This window comes from Pteropus vampyrus, unplaced genomic scaffold (assembly GCF_000151845.1).
Source record: "Pteropus vampyrus isolate Shadow unplaced genomic scaffold, Pvam_2.0 Scaffold32, whole genome shotgun sequence".
Taxonomy (NCBI): Eukaryota; Metazoa; Chordata; class Mammalia; order Chiroptera; family Pteropodidae; genus Pteropus; species Pteropus vampyrus.
This window is the reverse complement of record NW_011888813.1, coordinates 7,730,372-7,750,868: the sequence shown is the minus strand read 5'-3', so window position 1 is coordinate 7,750,868 and position 20,497 is coordinate 7,730,372. Positions and strand designations below refer to the sequence as shown.

Genomic DNA, 20,497 nt, shown 5'->3' with positions numbered 1-20,497 from the left:
ATAAATAAGGTAAAAAAGAAAGCTTAGTGATCAGTTTGCAAAACTCTTTTGCCATAATCCTCAAATGCAGAGAGCATTGTCAGAGAAATGCACATAGCAATTCTTTTATTTTATTTAATTTTTTATCTCCACGACAAAGGAAATGGTTTCGCCAATGCTGAATTATATTTAGGAATCTGCCACATTTGTAAATAGTTTCATAAATTAATGTGTTAAATGTATATATTGTTTTATAAGCCCTTCTTGGCCATGATACATGTCATGTACAAGTATCTTTGGTAGCTATAGATTCCATTAGACAACCAAGATCCAATAAAAAACTTTTCTAGTCTTAACACACTCCTGATTTATACATCCTCATCTCACTAGATTTTGGTGGCCTTGGCTAAATACATGAAAAACTGACAGAGAGAGACAGAGATAAGGAGGAGTCTAATAGCACCCCCAAGATGACTCTAGTCCCTCTTGAAGTACCTGCTTAAGAAAACTCAAAGTTTGTGCCAGAAGAAATTTACTGTCTTATGGCCAACACCTGAAGATAGGGATCCTGTTTCTCAGTCTCTGTGTGAAGGTAGGAACTTACTTTTGAAAATTTCAGATAGCAAACCCAGATGGGTTTCACATGATCACTCTCATCCCTTTCTAGCTCTTTGTAAATGTTCACTTCCCTGATTGTTCAAGTTTCCGATAGTCCTTGACCAGACTCTCTGAACAAATCAGAATGGGACTCAGCACTTTGACCTATGGTCAGGAGATACTGAATAAAATCTGTTCTTGTTGCTTTAAAATTAATGTCCTGCTGTGTTTATCTTTGACCCTGCCCCATAATTAGCATTACTTTAATGTAATTTTGAAATAAATCTCATAACACAAGGCTCTCAAATTTTATCCACCTTTTTTTTTGTTCTGGTTCTAGGTAACTATGTTTTTTAAATATACTTTCCAGGTGATTGTTACTGAGCAAAAAATTTAGAACCATAAATCTAGCTGTGGCATTGCTCTTTTTGATCATAAATGTAAAAAGTTTAATTTTGAGCTCTCTGTTCTGTTCAATTTATCTATAAGCTTATCCTTATGCCAGTGCTGTGCTGTCTTGATTACTGTAGATTTATATCAAGGTTCAAAATTGGAAAGTGCAAGTCCCAGCTTTATTCTTCTCTGTCAAGTAGTTTTGACTACTCTAGGTCCTTTGCATTTCCCTATAAATTTTAGAATCTTTTTAATTTCTGCAAACAAAAAAGCCTGCTGTGGTTTTGAGAGTCATTTCATTAAATCTATAGAGTAATTCACAACAAATTGCCATCTTAATAACACTTAGTCTTCCAATTTATGAACATGGAATGTCTCTCCATTTATTTAGATCTTTCCTGCAGTGGTGTTTCGTAAATTTCAGTGCACGAGCTTGTACTACTTTTGTTAATATTACTAATAAGCATTTAATTTATTTTCATGCAATTGTGAATGGAAGTTTTCCTAATATTATTTACAAAGCCCATTGCTAGAGTATAAAAATGTTATATTAATATTGGTGGTAAATCTTGTAATCTTGATCTTGATGTTATTTAAAGTTTTAGTAATATTTCATGACTTATTTGTATTTTCTATCAACAAGGTCAGGTCATCTGCAAATAAAAGCAATCTTACTTCTTTCTTTCCTATCTAGATACCTTTTATTTCCTTATTCTTTTTTTCTGTTACTTCATTTTTGCCTTACTACAGAGCCTATATCTCAATGTAGTATTAAGCAGAAGTGGTGAGAGCAGGCATCCTGGCCTTTTTCCTGATTTTTACTTATCTTAAGGAGGAAGCAGTTAATGTTTATTTTTTGTAAAATTTTTCACTCTTGTAGTGAAACACCAAACACTTCTCCCTTAAATTCAAGAAGGAGCTATAGCTATAGGATTTTCCAGATATTCTTAACAGTTTGAGGAAGTTCCCTTCCATTCTTAATTTGTTAAAAGTTAACCTAAATGGGTCTAAGATTTTTCAGAATGCATTTCTACATTTATCGATATAATCATGTGATTTTGATACTTTATTAATATGATACATTATATTAATTGATTTTAGAAAATTACACCAATTTTTCATTCCTGACATAAATCTCACTTCGGCATTGTGTATAATCCTCTTTCTGTGTTGCTAGATTTACTTATTAATATTTTGTTGATGGTTTTTGCATCCATATTGAGATCTATTGGCTAGTATTTTCTTTTCTTTCTTATCAATGTCTTTTTTTCCCCCTAGTGGTAGGATTAGAATAATTCTTGACTCACAGAAAAAGTATTTCCTCCTCTTCTATTTCTAGAAGAAATTTTTTTTTCTCTCTCTTCTTTTCTGGAAGAGTTCATAAAGCATTGCTATTATTTGCTCTTTATATAATTAATAAAATTCACAAATATAGCCATGGGAGGCTGATCTTTGTGAGATTTTCATTACTAATTCAATTTCATTTGTTATACACCTATTCAGATATTCGATTTTTTTCTTGGTTCAGTTTAGTAATTTGTATCTTTTTAGAAATTTTTCTATTTTATCCACATTGTCCAATTTGTTGACAATATGTTATTCATAATATTCCCTTATAATCATTTTAATTTCTATAAAATCAATAGCGATAGCTTCCCTTTTATTCCTAGTTTTGATAATTTGTGTCTACTCTCTTTTCTTGCCAGCTACAATTATTTAACAATTTTGCTAATTTTTTTCAATGAAAATTTTTGGATTCACTCTTTGTATTATTTTTCAGTATTTGGTATTATTTATTTCTTTTCTAATCTTATTATTTCCTTCCTCTGCTTGCTTTGGGTTTCATTTGCTCTTTATTTTCTAGCTTTTTAAGATGAACTCATAGGTTATAGTTTTGAGATGTGTCTTTTTTCTAACACAGGCATTTCGGTTATAATTTTTCCTCTATGTAATGCTTTAGAGACATGCCATAAATTTTAATTTATTATTATCATTTTAACTCAAAATGTTTTCTGATTTCCATTGTGATTTATTTTTTTGACTCATTAATTATTTACAATGGTCCTGGTTAATACTGTAATATTTCTGAATTTCTCAAGTTTTTTTTTTCTTTTTGATTTCTAATTTAATCCCATTGTGACCAGAGAACATACTTTGTAGGAATTAAATTACTCTAAGTTTACTGAGAATTCTTATGGCCTAGCATGTAGTCTTTCCAAATGAATGCTCCACATATTTTTTCTGCTGCTATTGGATGGAGTAGTCTATAAATGTCAGTTTAGTCATCTTCATGGATAGTGCCTTTTATAATCTATGTCTCATCGATCAATGGTTTTGCTGATTTTTGTTTTAGTTTATCTAGCTATTTTTGGGGTTAGGGCAGTGCCTTCTCCAAATATTTCTGTTAAATTTTCTATTTCTCCCTTTAATAAATCCACTTTGTATATGTTTTAAATCTTTTGTTAGCTGTGTATAGCTTTATAATTGTTATATCTCCCAAGTGAATTGATCTTCTATCATTATAAAATATTTATCTTGTATCTAGAAACAATTTTTTTCTTAGCATGTCTTTTGCCGTATATTAATATCGTCACTCCAGCTTTCTCATGATTACTATTTGCATGGTGAATCTCTTTCCTTTTACTTTTGATTTGTGTCTTTCGATCTAAAAAGTATCTCTTAAAGGCAGTGTATATTTGGATCTTTTTGTTTTTGTTTTTATCCAGTCTGACAATTTCTCCCTTTTGATTGGAGTTTTTAATCCATGAGTGCTTAACGACATTGTTAACATGTCTGGATTTTTATTTCTGCCATTTTGCTATATTTATTTCCTGTATGTTTCACACCTTCTCTCTCTCTCTCTCTCTCTCTCTCTCTCACTCTCTGTCTGGTTTCCCCCTTTACTGCCTTTCTTGGTATAAAATTGGTACTTATCTAGTGTGTCATTTAAATTCTTTTGATGAATTATTTGCTATGTCTTTCAAGGTAATTTCTTAGTGATTGCTCCAGGAATTTCAATATACATCTTAATGGGACTAAAATTCTTATTTATTTACATATCTCATAGTTTTTTTCTTTGTTGTTGTTGTTGAAAACTGGACTTTTTCAATAATGTATTGCAACAATTCTAGATTCTTATCCCTCCCGCCAGGGTTGATATCTGTTTCTATTTTTTTTGTTCGTTGGCTTATTAGTTTGCCATTTAGCGACTTGCTTGGACTAATTTGTGGCCTCTGTAGTGACTAATGCCTCAGCTCAGTAACTTGTTTTTGTGTTTGTTTTGTTATTAATTTTTTCTTCATTTTCATTTTTAAGATTGGCTTCTTTGGTGTAGTTCTTGGGTCAGCATAGCTTAGTCATCACCCAGTGCTGGTGTAGGGGTCCTATGCAAACACCTTAAACCAGTAGGGCATTCACATTTTACCAAAAGATCTGTGTAGTTTGAAAAATGTGTTAAAGTTTAGCATTTATAATTCTGTCTCAGGTTTTATTTTCTCCATTCTTAAGGCCTAAAATTCATCAGTGCCCCTCCAATCTCTCCTAAGTGTGCACACAATATTGGGCATGCAGCCTTTCTAGCAGGGAGTCTGCTGATCTTCATGCTATGCCTTGCACTCCCAGGTAGGACTTCTGGATGGTTGCCTGGGATGGGTAAAAATTGAGTAATCCCAGGCTAAAATCCCACAGTCCCCCACTGTTTTTACTGAGGCTCAACCTATTTTCTTGAATTCATGTTTCTCATTTATTGTATGCATTTGGCCAATTTTCAGAGTCCTTAAATGGCTATTCTTGCAATTTTCCCTGTTTTTATCATTGCTTTTGGTCAGAGAATTTGTCAGTTTTTCAGTCTGCCATTCTGGAAGTCCCACGCTGTTCTTTCAAAGCTACTTTAGGTTAACGTTATTTTTTTTTTCTCTATTTTTTCTTGGTATGAAATAGAAGTGTTCTTGAAAATTTCTCAATTATTTTTGAATCCAAACTTTTATTTACGTTATAATACCTCCATTGACGATAGTATTTTTTTATAATAAAATATATTTAATTTAATCTAATAATATATTCAAGTTTTTTTCTTCTCATACATCATGTGTATAGAAACATAGCTAAACTCCTCTGTTTTCGAGGTGCCTACACAAATTGTTTTTGTTATAAATGCCCAATTTCTTTTCATAAAAAAATGTGCAAGGAACTTCTATATACACATAATATATAAGATAATTCTTCATCATACTACTTAAGATATTCTCAAAACTGGAATGTTGAGACAGATATCACAGTTCTTAAATGAATATTGGACAATGCTCATCAGCCTCTTCATTATTCAGTGGAATTTCTATCTTTGAAAAATGCCATATGGAACTGGAGAGAACTATGTCTTTAATAATATAATGTATTGATCAAACATTCATTTTTGCTAATGTGGGTGAGGATAAATTATATTATTATGCTATGGCACATGTTTGATATATAAAACAGGAGTGCAGCACAGTACTGCCTGGAAGTCTATGATTGGTTGACTAAAAAAAAAAAAAAATTATCATCATAAAAATCTCAAGAAGTCTGAAAGCTACTTAATAAAGATTGATGTCACCTTAAGGTATGTGGTGTCATTCAAATTGATTTACACTGTTGATTCTTCCACAACTTTATTTTTTCTTAAGTAGATTCCTATGCTTTTATCAGAATACATAATATTCAGACTGCAAGTCAGAAATTGGAATGGTGTCAGTAAAGGACTAAGAATTTTACAACTAATAATATTGTTTAAGTTCACTTTCCAAGTTCAATTGTGAAGTTATTCACTCACTCAGTTATTCAGTCATCCAGTTCTTTATGCCATTATTTGAATATGTATAACTTTAAAAAGGATAAATTGGATACAATTTTATATTTAAAATTAAACACTGAAATATTGGATACATTTCAGGGCACATAAAATAAGCTGAATAATTCCAGAAGGCAATTTTTTCCTTCAAAATATTTCTATAAGCCTCCTGAGCACATCAGAGACCAGCTTCTTCCTAACCCTCTACTAGCCATGCCTCTTCTGAAGTTGTCTATCCATATTGAAAAAATACCAACTCTGCTATCATTTCCAACAGACTTCTTAATTAGTCTGCCAATACTGTAACGGCCCATAGTTGTTTTAGAAATGAGAATTTCAGCATCAAAATTATTTCTTCAATGAAATAGTTTAATGTGGTCATGTTGTATAGAGTATAATTCCAGATTCTTTTTTATTAGATTTCTCATCTCCTTCTCTAAAGTAGATTCTCTAATATAAGTGCAGAAACTGAGGGACAAGAAGTTAAATAAGCCATCTGAGGTCTAATAATTTTCCAATTGGAATTTTAATTCATGCTTATCTGTTGCCAAGCACACATTCTCCCTGTATTCATGTTCCATAATAAGAATTACTGGAGCCTTTAGTAGGTGTAAATCCATATGCCAAGCATTTCAGGTTTCCTTGTAGAGATTTTTACTTCTCCATTTAAATAAAAATTCAGATGAAAACAATTTGAACATTTTTTAACTTACTCCACAACTACACATTTATAAGCTTTCTATCTTACCAGAATAATATTTACCCAAAATCTAAAATGTTATTATTTATTCAGAACAAGTTCTTTCCACTTAGCTTGTTTTCTTTAAGTACTTGCACTGATGTGTCACCTTCATGAGTTTTATTCTATTGCCTTGATTACATTAGTAACAATTTTCTTTCACAGTTTTTTTGGTATATCAGTGGGATTCCAGGTATTTATTCTGGATTCAAAATTTACTAGGATTTATTTGTATGCTTACCCTAAAATAAATCTATTTCCGTTGTGAATAACAAAACTGAAATCTTATATTCCAGCTTACAATAAAATGCAGATTTTCCATTAAATGAAACAGCCTGCATTTCAAAAAGCTGAATAAAGTGATACTTATAAATTCATTCCAGTCGGTTAATTAGGGCATAGAGAAAAGTTCAATATAAGAACATTCTTTAGATATTTTGCATTTTATTTATTATAAAGAAGATTCAATTTTATTCAATTTGCCAACATGCCTCTCAGTGTTTTATTCTTAGATAAACAAGCAACTATAGGCATTTTGAGCCAATTACTCCCATTTTGCTCCTAAAGTGGCATTAATACAATGGCAGGATGGAAGTGGCCTGACACTTGAGGACACATTAATAATGATCAACGGTGCAAAAAACATTGCTATATCCATACTTCTTTGTTTCCATGTTTGAGACCAATGGGCTTGATTGATCCCATGCCTAATGTTGGTTTTCCTTTTTGGAACCCACAGCTAGCATGTTCACAGTGACAGATACCTCAGCTTCGTACCTCCCAGCTTTACTAGAAGCCGAGTTATGGCACAGATAGAACAAAAACTTTTTAGTAATGTTGCTCTGGTCTTGGATTTCCACTGATAGTCTTTCAGGTTTGGGGAAGTATTCTAACTAGAGTATATCATGACATTTTTGTCTTCATACTGGATATATTCCATCGACAGAACTTATCAATAATGACTTTAATGATCAAGCACCTGATGATGATTCTCTCATAGTCCTAAAAGCTTAAGGTTATAATTTCAGCATTGAAGTTAAGAACTCAAGTCCTAGAGTCAGACAGATCTAGAATTTAGTCACAATCATTCCACTTCAAAGATGTGTTAACTTAGACACATTACTCAAACTTCATGTAAGGTTTTTCGTCTCTAAAATAAGGACGATATTAACCACTATTTTTTATAGGGTTGTTGTAAGGATTAAATGAAATAATACAGTCTATATCGTCAAATGAACCTTCCTGTTACCTCTACTTTTACTTAATACTTTGCTTTCCGTAATCAGAATTTTTCCTTGCTCTTGGTTTCAAGCTCCCTCTTAAAACAACAGATCGTTGGTTTCAGCCTCCTCTACTCAAGTAGTGCTTTGAGTCTGTGTCTATGTGATCCTGTCACCTCCCTAGTATTGCTACAGATTCAAATTCTGCTTTTCTTGTCACTTACAGGTGCTGTTCCCAAAAGTGTTCCTCATGGCATGTAAACCAGCATCTCAGAGTTTGCTACTCATAGAAACAATGTAAGACAGGCCCCATCTCTTTGATTGGACCTCTACTAACCCTTTCATAACCACTATCTATTTGGTTAAGCACATATTTATTATTACTTATATTTATTACTGAGTTTGTGAGTCCTTAAAAATAGATTCTATGTTTCAGGACATCTATCAATTAAAACACTATTATCAATCATTCCTAATATTTGTTCAAAGTTTAAAACCCAGCCCTGTGACTTCTGAAGTGTGATTCTTCACCATTCTATGTCCCTGTGGCCATAGAGCTGACTGTTTCCCTCTCTGGATTCCTACAAATTTTCTATTTCCAGACACCTTGGGTCTTCCTCAGATCTCCAGTTGAAATACTCTTCAATGCACAGTCAATACTTCTGTGCTTCTCTACAAAATCTGGCTGAGGCTGAGATTCCATGTCATTTGTCTCCTTCCTCTTCACTCTTTCGATTCCATGCCCTCATGAGTCTCTCCTGAGAGCAATTCCTTAGTAAATTACTTGCACATAATCCTCACCTCAGGCTCTGCTTCCATAAATACAGGCTAAGCACAAGGCATTAATTATTAGAGAGGAATTTTGAGGGAAATTAGAGGACATCAATCACTGAATTGCAGTGTTCCTCTTGGAAAGTGATAAATGTCCCTAGAGATAAAGGTATCACAGGGGGGCATATGTGATATGGGAGGAAAGTGACAAAATATTGACACTGTGGGAGAAATTTAATAGAAATAAATAATGGCTGAAGATTTGAGAAGGCCCATGTGAGGTTGAATATTTTGTGTATCATGGGGATTCACTTAATTTTACAATTTTATTTCACTACATCCAACAACTTGATAAAAAGTTTGAACAATGGAAAAAAGTATCTCAGTAGGTAGTAGTCAGAGACTCAGGCTGTGTCAGTTGGCATCTGGAAGGCATAGCAACAGGGAAATATTTACTTCCCCAGATATCTTAAAAATTAAATGCATTCACATGCACTTTCTTATTTAAATTTTTTGAAAAAGAAAATAAAGAGAACAAGGCCAAGGTACATTTAAGAGATACTGTATAGATTTATTTGACTGAAAAATATAGTTTGGATAGGAAAATGTTGGGAGATAAAGATAGAAAGTAAAGCTGATCCCTGATTCCAGATGATCATGAATGTCCACTTGAGGACTTTTGAATATTCTTTAGTTTTTATAAAATCTGTTTCAGTGTGGAAGTGACAATGAAGAAGGAAGATTAATTGTGGGTTGTGTAGTTTTAGGACTATTGATTAAATGACTTCTTCAGTAATTTCAGTGGATTGCAATCTAGTTGGGGACTGAAAGAAAACCTATAAATATTATTAAATATTAAATCACCTTTTTTTTTTATTTGTAAAAGTTTTGCTCTTTATTATTGCTTCTTCCCCATCCCCTTTCTGCTTCCACAGCCTTGTTGGTTTCTCCTGAAGTATTTCCTTAGTAAACAACTTATATGCAATTCTGATCCTGGCAAACATGAGCTTAGCACAAAGGGTTAATTATTAGAGATAAATTTTGAGGAAAAATAGAAAACATAAATTGTGAGAAAAAAATCAGACATCATATGATTTCAACCACAAATATTTCAAGACAATTGTGTTCATTTATTTTTATCACACCTAAGATAAACTAATAATTTCTTAATAACATCAAATATCTACTCAGTGTTTGAGTTTCCATTGTCTCATTATGTTTATTCGCTTTTATTTATTTGAATCAGAGTCCACATAATATCCACACAATGTAATTGGCTGATGTTTCTTTACCTCTCTTTTTCATGTTCTGCCCAGTTTATTTATCCTGGTGATTAATTTGTTGAAGATACTGGATTGTTTGTCCTACAGATTTCCCACAGTCTGTATTTTGTTGATTACATTCTCATAGTGCAAATTAATATGTTCCCCTGTAAATTGGTAGCTGTCTATGTAAACTTGATCAGATTCAGTTTTGTGTCTTCTGGAAACAAATTCTATCAGGAAACACAATGTCTGATTGTCTCTCTTTTTATGTTAGCGTTTGTTGATGATCAGTATCTAGATTCACTAGTTGAAATAAAAGTTTCAACTGACAAGTCCAAATTTTATAATGTCTTCTTTATTTATCAGATGGAAACGTCTATAAAGGAAAAATTTCCTTCATCTAATATCTGGTTTATTAGTTTTAAAGTCAGTATCTTAAAGGCATTGTAAATGCCTGATTTTTAATTTACTAGTGTCAAAATAATGAACTTGTTCCCTGTATCTCCCAATGATGACCAATTTGTTTTCTTTGCTCATTTTACTTTCACTATGAATTCATGTATATAATATTTAATATATTTCACTCTATAGCATTTATTGTTCTTCTTAATGTTCAATTTGTCTCATCTTTGGACAATGGTATCCTCTTTAAAGTGACTCTCAAGTGCTTTTTGGTAGCACGCTTAATTTCTGACATGATGAAATGTTCCAGGTACATTTCCTGCTCCAGACTTGGAATCACGTATTTCTTCAAGAAGCCCAGGCTTTCTTCCCCATGTCTATTTAACTTTTAAATCCTTCCATGTGTTGTTCTTATCCTCCTCACAAATTAAAAATCTCCTCTTAAAGATAACTGATGATTCTATAGCTCTTAAGTCACTGGCTCATACTTAGTCATTCTCTGAGATTTCCTTTAAAATTTCCTTGTCTTTTGGTACCGGTTAAAGTTGACACTTATCTCTCTCTTTCTCTCTCTTTGTCTCTCTCATTTCTCTCCTTTTCGCTTTTTTTAAAAATTTTTATATTCTGGCTTATTAAACATAAGTGATAAATACACATATGCATATACATATTGCTAGCATCCCTGGGTATTAAATATGTCAGGTGCTTTTAGGTAGTTGGATAAATTAGTGAATAAAACAAACAAAACTTGGGCTCAAGTGTCAAGAGATAGAGGATTAAACAATATAAATACACACATACACACACATATAGACATTTGAAGTTGATAATTGCTATGCAGAAAATTTTAGTTGGAGAGATGGAGTTTGAGTTCCAAGGAGAGTTGTAGTTTTAGAGAACAGAAGCCAGAAAGCCTCTCTGAGAAAGTGATGCTTAATCTGAATCCTGAGGAGGTATGTAATAAACATATACCTATTTAGGGAAGAGCATGCTGGGAGAGGGAGCCGCAAGTGCAAAGGCCCTGAGGAAGATGTGTACCTCATATGTTGGAAACATAGTGCAGAGCCACCTGTGGCTGAAGGAAAATGAACTCAGGGACAGAGAGTAGGATTTAAGGTCAGAACGGTAAGGCATAGTAAGGAACAGTAAGGGAAGCAGAACATATAGTACCTTATAAGCAATGAGAACTTTGGCTTATACTGAGTGAGTGAAAACTATTTGAGGTCATCGAGCAGAGAAGTGATGTAATGTAACTTAACAAATTGAAGGGATCTTTTGGGCTGACATGTGGCAAGTAGACTGTAAAGGGGCAAGAGTAGCAGCAGGGGGACTTATTAGGTGGTTATTGCAATAATCTCGGCCAACGACCAGAGCATTAGTAGCGCAGTTGGTAAGAAGTGGGTAGATTTGCCTAACCCAACCCTGCCAACACCAGCACCTGGCATGTCGCCTCAGTGTGCCGGTGGGAGCTAATTACACTGTGTCCAGGAGGCAGTACATTTAAGATACAGTTAATTCTTTCCAATTAACCTATTCTTGCCTTCTCAAGCAGGATATGTTCTGAAGAATACAAATATGTCCACCTTAGATTTCTTTTGGTCACAACACTGTATCCATCTTTTCACCATGCTGGAACACAACACTGCTAATGCCATAAGCACCCTGCTGTCCACGGCATAACCCCTTTCTGCTGTAGTCCCTATGGCCTACATGATGGCCAGCCAGCTCAGCTTGTCTTCCATATCTACAGTCAATATTCCCTACTCACCCATCCTCCTCTGATATTTTGACACTTAGTAACTTCACCTTTGATATTTCCAATTTGTTCCTGCATTGAATTTTGCATTGGAACCTACCAATTAGTCTTTATTATTCATCCAACCATCTCATTCTGAACTTCAGACAAAGTGGTTCACAATTAAACAAAAGTTCATAAGTAAAGCACAAATTATATCATGAATATCAGGGTCATACAATGACCTTTATTATTCAGTCTCCTTGACCTTGGCTTAAGAGTCCTAGAATTGGACCAGTTTGTCTGGAATTCTAGAAAATAATTGCTTGAAGAAAAACAACAAATTAATAAACAAAAAAAGGGCTTTTGCCTTAAGATGATTACTAATAGGGTGCAAAAACATCTATTATCACCCAGGAATGAACCCTACCAACTCAAAATAATGAGAGAGAAAAAAAAAAAAAAAAGGGAAAGACTGAAATTAAGAGTTGTCCAGAATATTTTTATCTAAAGTTAATAGTTCTCAGACATTGTAAATAAATAAACAAATCCATAAAACTGGTAATAAAACAATCATACATGCATACATACACATATACTCATATATATTCCAGTAAATTATACCAAATATTATCATTGGAAAGACCACACTCGGAGTTTTAGTGAGCCAACTACAATAAGCCCATTCTATTTCTTATATAGACAGAAAGTGAGGACTTGTATATACACTTGGCTACCTTAAGGTTGTATCTAAAATTCATAAACCTTGAAAGCTGATATGCTTAGCTTCAGAAAATCCCAGATCCTTACTCATTGTATTTTTTTCTGTTTTCCTGATTACAATATATGTGGTGGGAAAGAATGTTAAATACTCTGATAACCAGGTTGGAGTCAGGAGCAAGAGGGGGAACAGAGTGAAGGCTGTAGAAAGAGACTTAGCTGAAAAAGATAATACAGCAGCCAGCTCTGGGGAAGTGTGAAAAGTCAACCAGCTTGACCTGGTATTATTCCATCTACCTTCTGTTTTATTGGCTTTTTTGTTTTTTAAATGCAGTAAGCATCTGATGTCATCTGAGAACCATTTTATGCTTCTTCCGTGGAGGATGTTTTACAGTTTAGAGAGCTGATCATGGTTCAGAGATGTGGATGAGAAGGCGATGGAACCAAAAAAGTGATGCCACACAATTTTGGTTAAATCCTTTGATGAATTTCAACTTCCACGATGATTGCTGTATTGCCACCTATCAGCCCATGATCTGAACAACACATTTGTGAGGCTGCAATAGCCAGTCCACTTTGCTATGCTTCTGACACAGCCAGCTCTTCAGTATTGTATTGATAGTCAACATTTGTTTGGTCAAAGTGACAGCTACTCAGATAAAACTAGCTTACTCAAAAAGAAGAAATGTCTGAGATTCTTGGATTCAGAAACCAATGACTCAAAGGATTCAAACAACAACATTAGGGCTTTTTCTCCACGTCCCTCTGTTCCTTTCCCTATATCTCCTTATTCAGCCCCTTGCATCTATAGAGCATCTTCCTTCATTTTAGTTTATGAAGGAAGACACATGGCCATGGATGTCTCCCTTATTTTACATCTTATGATTCAGGTACCCAAGGAGTTACTGCTCCGATTCTCTTGGGCTCAAGTGCAGAAATCTTGCTGACGTGTCTCACAGGCTTGGCTTGGGGGTGGTTCCTAACCATTGAATCAGCTATTTGGGGATACTTAAGAGTATTGGTGACCAAGGTATTTTCAATTTTAGTCCATTTTGAATCATATGTCTTCCTGCAAAATCAATCAACTCTAGCCAGGAAAAGAAAGATCACATTGTAATAGGCTGTTCCTGCTGCAATGATGAGATTAGGAAGGAACAATGGAGTTCTTAGAAAAAAGAGGTACTGGGAGCAGACTAAAATCAATGTGTACCCTGTTTTTACTTTTCTCTATGTTCATGTTACTTTCCCCTTTGCTTATGACATAGCTTCCTAGTATATCTTTCTATAAACACAATTGTCACTATATCCTCCCCACCAGTACACTTAGCCATGCTATCAACCTGAGTAATTAGAAAATTTCATGTACAGAAATTTGTGGTCTATGGCCATGCCACCCTGAACAAGCCCAATCCCGTCTGATCTCGGAAGCTAAGCAGGGTCGGGCCTGGTTAGTACTTGGATGGGAGACCACCGAGGAAGACCAGGTGCTGTAGGCGTAGAAATTTAAAAAATAAGGGATTGTAAGCTGACAAGGTCCTTGCAATAAAAAAAGAAGAAATTAAAAAAGGAATGATTTGATGTCATTGTAAGAAAACTTATACTTTACTCTTCTTATATATAAAAACATAAATGTACTGCAAAAATTTTCCATTATAGAAACTATAATACTTAAAAAGAAATAATTCTCAACTTAACAATCATTAGTTCAGGTAGAGAGTCAAAAAATAGACAAATAGGATGATTTTTTAGAAAAATGAATAAACTAAAGACTATAAAGACTAATTTACAATTTTATTACTATTAGATATACTAACATGTATGCTAGTACTCTTTAGCATATCAGTATTAGCTGAACATCCTTTTCTGCTAAAATTAATTTTCCAAGGACATGTACTACAACATTATTGAAAGTTGCTTTTTTAATATGGATTCCCCTCAAAAATAATTTTATGGTTGCTAAGCAGTCAATTGCCCAACTGCAGAGTAAAACATACTTAATGAGAACAGTGGCAAGAAACAGGAGTAGGCAAAGGTGAGAAAGAAATACAATGATTTATATTCAGTTGGGAAAGAAACTGATAGCTGACAAGGCAAGAGTGGTTGAAAGCTACACCCCTACCAGCATGAAATTTTTGCAAAACTGCTTTCTCTGTACAGAATTCTTTTTATGACATCTTGGAACAGCTTTTAGCAGCAATGCATGCAAGTTTTACCCTGGCTATCAGCACAGTTATGATGGCCTCAATCAAGCCAATGACTGTGTGCTACTTTGAGGCTGAAATGTTTCCATGATTATCACTATATTTACAATATAGCAAAACATCCAATATCCCTATTAAGGCACAGAAAACACAAGTTCCTGGAGAAAAAGCATAACATTAAGCAAACTTTCTGTCTAGAATTGGCAACTACATGCCACCTCGAGGTAATCTTTACTTCCAAGTATCATTAATAGATTGCATCCTCTTGGTTCCCTTAATTTTGGAACTGTAGGGCTAGCTGGCATCATTAGCTTTAGAGAAAAGTGTAATGAAACATTTTAGTATCTGAAAAGGGCAAATCTAATCAAATCCCCTTTGGTTAGCAGAGCAGGTCACTAAGAAGGAGGTACACCAATTTGCATGAATGAGAGGGTGACAAAACCAGAAAGGACAGCGAGAGGAGAGGAGTCTCAACTGGTGATTCAGGGTCAGACCAGGGCCTGTGGGTTTGTGAAAGAGGCTGGATATGGCCCCGCATGTGGCCGATGGGAAACCCTGCTGGGGACAGACCCTCCGGTATGGTGGCTGGATTGGTGGTTTGGTGGAGAACACCTGTGACTTGATATATGCACCTTAGCTGAGAGAGTGGATCAGGGAAGTTGAGTGTGTATATAACACACTTTAAAAAATATATGTACTGAATGTTCTATGCATAGATTCATAGTTTTCAAATAATCAGAAGTAATTAAGAAAAATACAGACTTTAGAGTAAAAGATTAAGATTTAAACACTTGTCCTACTCATGGTAACTGGACAACTTGCTTAAACTTTCTTCCTTAATCTAACCCACAAATTTACTCTAAGGATCGAATGTGCCGTCATAGGCCTGCACATTCATGTCGAATAAAGTACTTAGGACAGTGGATTGCAAATCCTTTTTTAACTGACTCCAGGCTGTAAACTTTGTATGAAGAAGCTTTTATTTGATTTGTTTTTGAAATCCAATGCATAGTAGTTTCTTAATATTCTTTACTGAGTGTATGGAAGTGCCTTCTCATTAATGAAGAGTACCACTCATCCTTAATACATAAATTTAATTAAATCATGATCAGTTTATTAGTTTTTGGTTAGAAATGTGTTTGTCAATACTGCTGAGCCTTAGGACATTATTATCAACATTCAAAATTTCTGTATTATTGATTCTTGGTTGCACTAGATATGAAAGTATGGGAAAGAATGATAGATAAACTAAAGTTTATAGTTTATTCTACAAAGGAAGTGGACCTTAATTTTTCTGATTAAAAGAAAAATATAAATATTTTATATCATTAAAAATTCTTCAAAACAAAGTTCAGATATGTAGTGTTCTAGTGAAAGAATGATATCAACTTGCTTTTAAAATTTAAATTCATATTAACATATTGATTTAGTATATATTGAACACAGAAGTGTCAAGGATAATGTATTTATCAAAAAAATTCTCTTTTCTCAAGCTTCTCATTTCTATCCATGATACCATAACTCTGGAATCTTCATTTTTCCTTCAGCTCCTCAAATCTATATCCATCCTTATCTCTACTTGGATTAGCCAACTTTCAGGCTTTTATTATGGAAGATAACAGGGCTGAATTTGTAATCTTAATTTTCTTCCTCTTTCTTCCTCTGCCTCCCTTCCTTTCACTCTTTCTCCTTTCTCTCTCTTTTTTTAAAATTTTTCTTTTCTTTCTTCCTTTCTCTCTTAAAACTAATAACACCCTAATTACTTTACCTTCAGTAATTTTGTATCATCTAGTATATATTTAACAAAGTCTCTTCCTCAAGCCTCCCTAAACCTCTGTGTAATATTAAAGATTCTGGAAAGACAAAGAAGAGAGATTTCTTACCTTACTATGTTAATCCTCCTTTTATATCAACAAAGACCAACTTTTGCCTTTAATGAGTTGTGCGTGTATGGGAGGAGCTCTATTAATTCATTTTCACTTCATAGAAATTCTAATAAATCTGCTAGATCTGGTGAATTGCATTCTCATTTACAGAAAAGCAGCCCAAGGCCAACATGCTTTAAGTGTCATGCTGAAGGCTGCAACAATAACTAATAGTAGAATTGAAACTGATGTCAAAATATATTGGCTTTCATTGTGCAAAAGCTTAAGGACTGGATCAAAAGTGGCTTGAAATGAAGACCAACACAGAAAATAGGCGTGAATATATTTTTTGTTGTTTTTGTTGTTTTAGAGCAAAATCCAGCTATTGATTATTATTACTATGACCATAGCCTTCAATAATTTCCCACTTCTCCAATTTGATATATCAGTTGAACTATGCACAGGGGATGCTGTGTTTCACAAATCAGTCAACCTTCTTTAGCCTGTGCTTTTCCCCCAGTCCGTTTGCTCTTGCTAGATATCTATCTGCCGTGGTATCTACTTCTTCTGGCTCACCAAAGTACTAGCAGATGTAAAATTTTAATAGATATGTATTGATTAACTGAACCAAGAATATCTGCTAGGTTAAAAACTTCCTCCAGGCCACACAGCTAACACACAAACACATATCCTCAGACTCCAATGTCTATTATGTTTCTTTTGCAGAGAATAAAACATAAGATATCTAAGAATCAATCATTTTAGATGATGGAAGATCCCTGCAGATATTGATCACTCATTTCATTGAAACTCTCTTTGACCACATGCCCAAATAAAACTCCTGAACACATATATCTAACAAAATGTATCAATCAGGGTCTCGGAATAGAAGGAAACATGTTGAGGTGTGGATATGGTTGGGTTTTACCATTTTTTTTGGCCTATCTACTTCCTACTTGTTATTCAGTTAAATTTCAGTTCCTCCCTTAAGACTCTCCTTACACACAGAAACTAGGTCATAACATTGGATAAATATCCATATAACACATTGCCATGTTACGACACTGATCGCACTTTATTGATTTTATTTATTTACTATTTGTGTTTGCAACTAAACTTTACACTTATGAAAAGAACAAAATGTATTTGCTCTCTTTGTTATTGTCACCAGTGCTTAGCCCAGTTTTTAGCACATAACAAATGTTCAACAGCAATTTGGTAAATGAAGAGAGAGCTGCTAAAAGGGAAACAAGCACCACTTCCTCTCTTCTTCCAATTAACCATGTCATACACACACACACACACACACACACACACACACACTATGCACATGAAATTTATTAAAGGCAAAATTTGGCCTTTAGTGACATAAAAAGATTGAGTCTTTTATATCCAAGCTATTCCTGCTCTCTGTACATTTAAATCAGAAAATGTAGCAAATTTTGACAAAATCATCATTAAAAAATAGGGATGTTCTTTATGCCAACATGTATTTAAAATATCAATATCACAGAATCTCTCTAGCAATATTTCTTTTCACTGTACTACAGAGAATTGAGAAATACAATGCAGAAGAATTTATAATTCAAGAATTTATTTATTGAGAAAAATATACCACACTTTATTGGTATGGCATTACATTTGCTGTAATTGCCTAATATAAGCATAAATATATTTAAGTGCCCTTCGCTACTCTCTTTCCACTGACAAAACTGTGACATGATTGTAAAATACCAAAGATGGACAGCAAGAAGGAAAAGTTTGCTTAAGAAAGAATGGTCTAGTTTACTTGTAAAATGACACATTTATTAGTTCTACCTATTTTGCATTTCAAACATAATATATGCATACTGAATAGCAAACGTACATAATAAAACAAAATGCTATTGGTATGGTATAATAAAAACATATATTTGATCCTCCTGTCAAGTTCCTTGCACAAAGCTCCAAAAACCTTTGAATTTCCTGAGCGAGAGAAGCGTTTTGTTTTTCATAATGAGCTCCTTTCAATCACACGAGTTTATGATAATGAAGTGACTTAGGGCAGGGCAACTAGATGGCCTTAGGATAGGGGTGGCTTCCAGAAAGACCAAGTGATTAGAGAGCTGGAACTTTTAGCCCCACCCACAGGGGATGAGCTGGAGATTAAAATTCTATAAAACAGAACTGAATCTCTTGTGCTCAGGATCCTTCCAGATAGCACCCTGTGTACCTCTTCATCTGACTGTTCTGTATCCTTTATCATATCTCTTATAGGAAAAAAATATATATATAGGTAAATGTAAATAAATGTTTCTCTGAGTTCTGTGAGCCAAAGCAAAAAAAAAAAAAAAAAAAATGAACCCCAGGAGTCAGTTTGTGGGAACCTCCGATTTACAGCAGTTTGTTAGAAACTCAGGTAACAACCTGGACTTGCAATTGGTGTCTGAAGTGGGATCAGTGGGACTGAGCCATTGGCCTGTGGGGTATAACACTATTTTTAGGTAGATAGTGTCAGAATTTAGTTAAATTGTTGGGTCACCCAGCCAGTGTTCAATAACTAGAGTATTATTGATGGTGTTGGACAACACAACAAATATGCCTATGCCATATTGGTTTCTTGAGGTTTATTTAATGCCATGCTTATAATATCATATAAAAGTAATGTTTATCACATATTGTATATTTTTCCATGAGTCAAGTACATTTCTTTAATACTCTATTGAATAGATTTTAATATTATTTCCACTTTGCAGATGAGTAGTTCAAGCTCATATACTTTAAAATCTTTCCCTAAGTTACCCGGTTAGTGTGTAAACAAGCTGGCACACAAACACAGGTCATTGAACTATAGTGTCTATGCTCTGAACCAGTCCTGCTGTGGATGAAAAAGGGGCACTGTAGTAAATCTAATCGAAAGTAACCTCACAGGGTGATCTGATTATAAATTCCCTAATTGGGCAGGTCAACGTGTATAGCTATGCCTCAGGCCTATAATTTCTTTAGTAAAAGGTTTATCTTTTCCTTAAGCAAGCCCTGTCCATTGTTTTTGTGCACTAGGTTAACACACTTCTGAAATGCTTCTTTGTCAGGCCCCTGGGAAGAATAACCACCCTGAAAAGACCACATAATCTTGTTAACTATCCTGTAGTCCAATCCTCACCTTGATTTTCCACCTTCATGTAATCTTTCTTAAATTCTCTCCTTAATTCCAAATGCATAAAAGAAACTGTGAAAATTGTCATTCTGGGAAGCATTTGAGATCTTGCTGCCAGACGTTGTCGTCAGTTTGGCTCAAATAAAATCTTATAAAAATTCTTTATAAGTTTAGACATTCTTACATCAATGCCACCACTATGAAACTTGCTAAACACACATGTAGTTTTCTACAGTTTGCCTGTGCCTTATTCTAACTCTGATAAAACTTTTTCTTTGTAATTAAAATTAAATGGCTTAAATTTTTCCTCCAAATGATTGAAAAAATAAAGGGAACCAGGAGAGTCCCTTTTTATTCTTACTTAGTAAGAAAAGAAAATTCCCTAATCCTAACATCTAACATCTCTAAATCTAGACAGAGTTCGCTGTTACAGATAATTTTAAAACTCACTGAATATTCATGAGCTTGCCTACACTTCCCAGCCTCTTGTGGTTGGTCTGGGTTATATGACTAGCTCTGGTCAATGGACTGTGCGTGGAAGTCACCATCATTTCGAGGAAGTAAAAAGGTTTTGTATAAACCCTAGCTCTCTTGTCACTTCCTTCAGTAGCTCTGGAAACCATCCGTCAAGATGGCAGAGCCATAAGAC

The 20,497-nt window shown here is 34.2% G+C and overlaps 1 long non-coding RNA gene and 1 other non-coding gene across 2 annotated transcripts in view; one reads left to right on the top strand and one right to left on the bottom strand.

Annotated features, from left to right (window-relative positions):
* The window catches only part of LOC111737881, a 79,862-nt gene that overhangs the window by 47,853 nt on the left and 11,512 nt on the right, over window positions 1–20,497 (bottom strand). The gene's annotated exons all lie outside the window — the stretch shown is intronic.
* On the top strand, window positions 14,024–14,142 carry LOC111737912. Its single transcript, XR_002779622.1, has one exon. It is a non-coding gene; the product is annotated as a 5S ribosomal RNA (ribosomal RNA).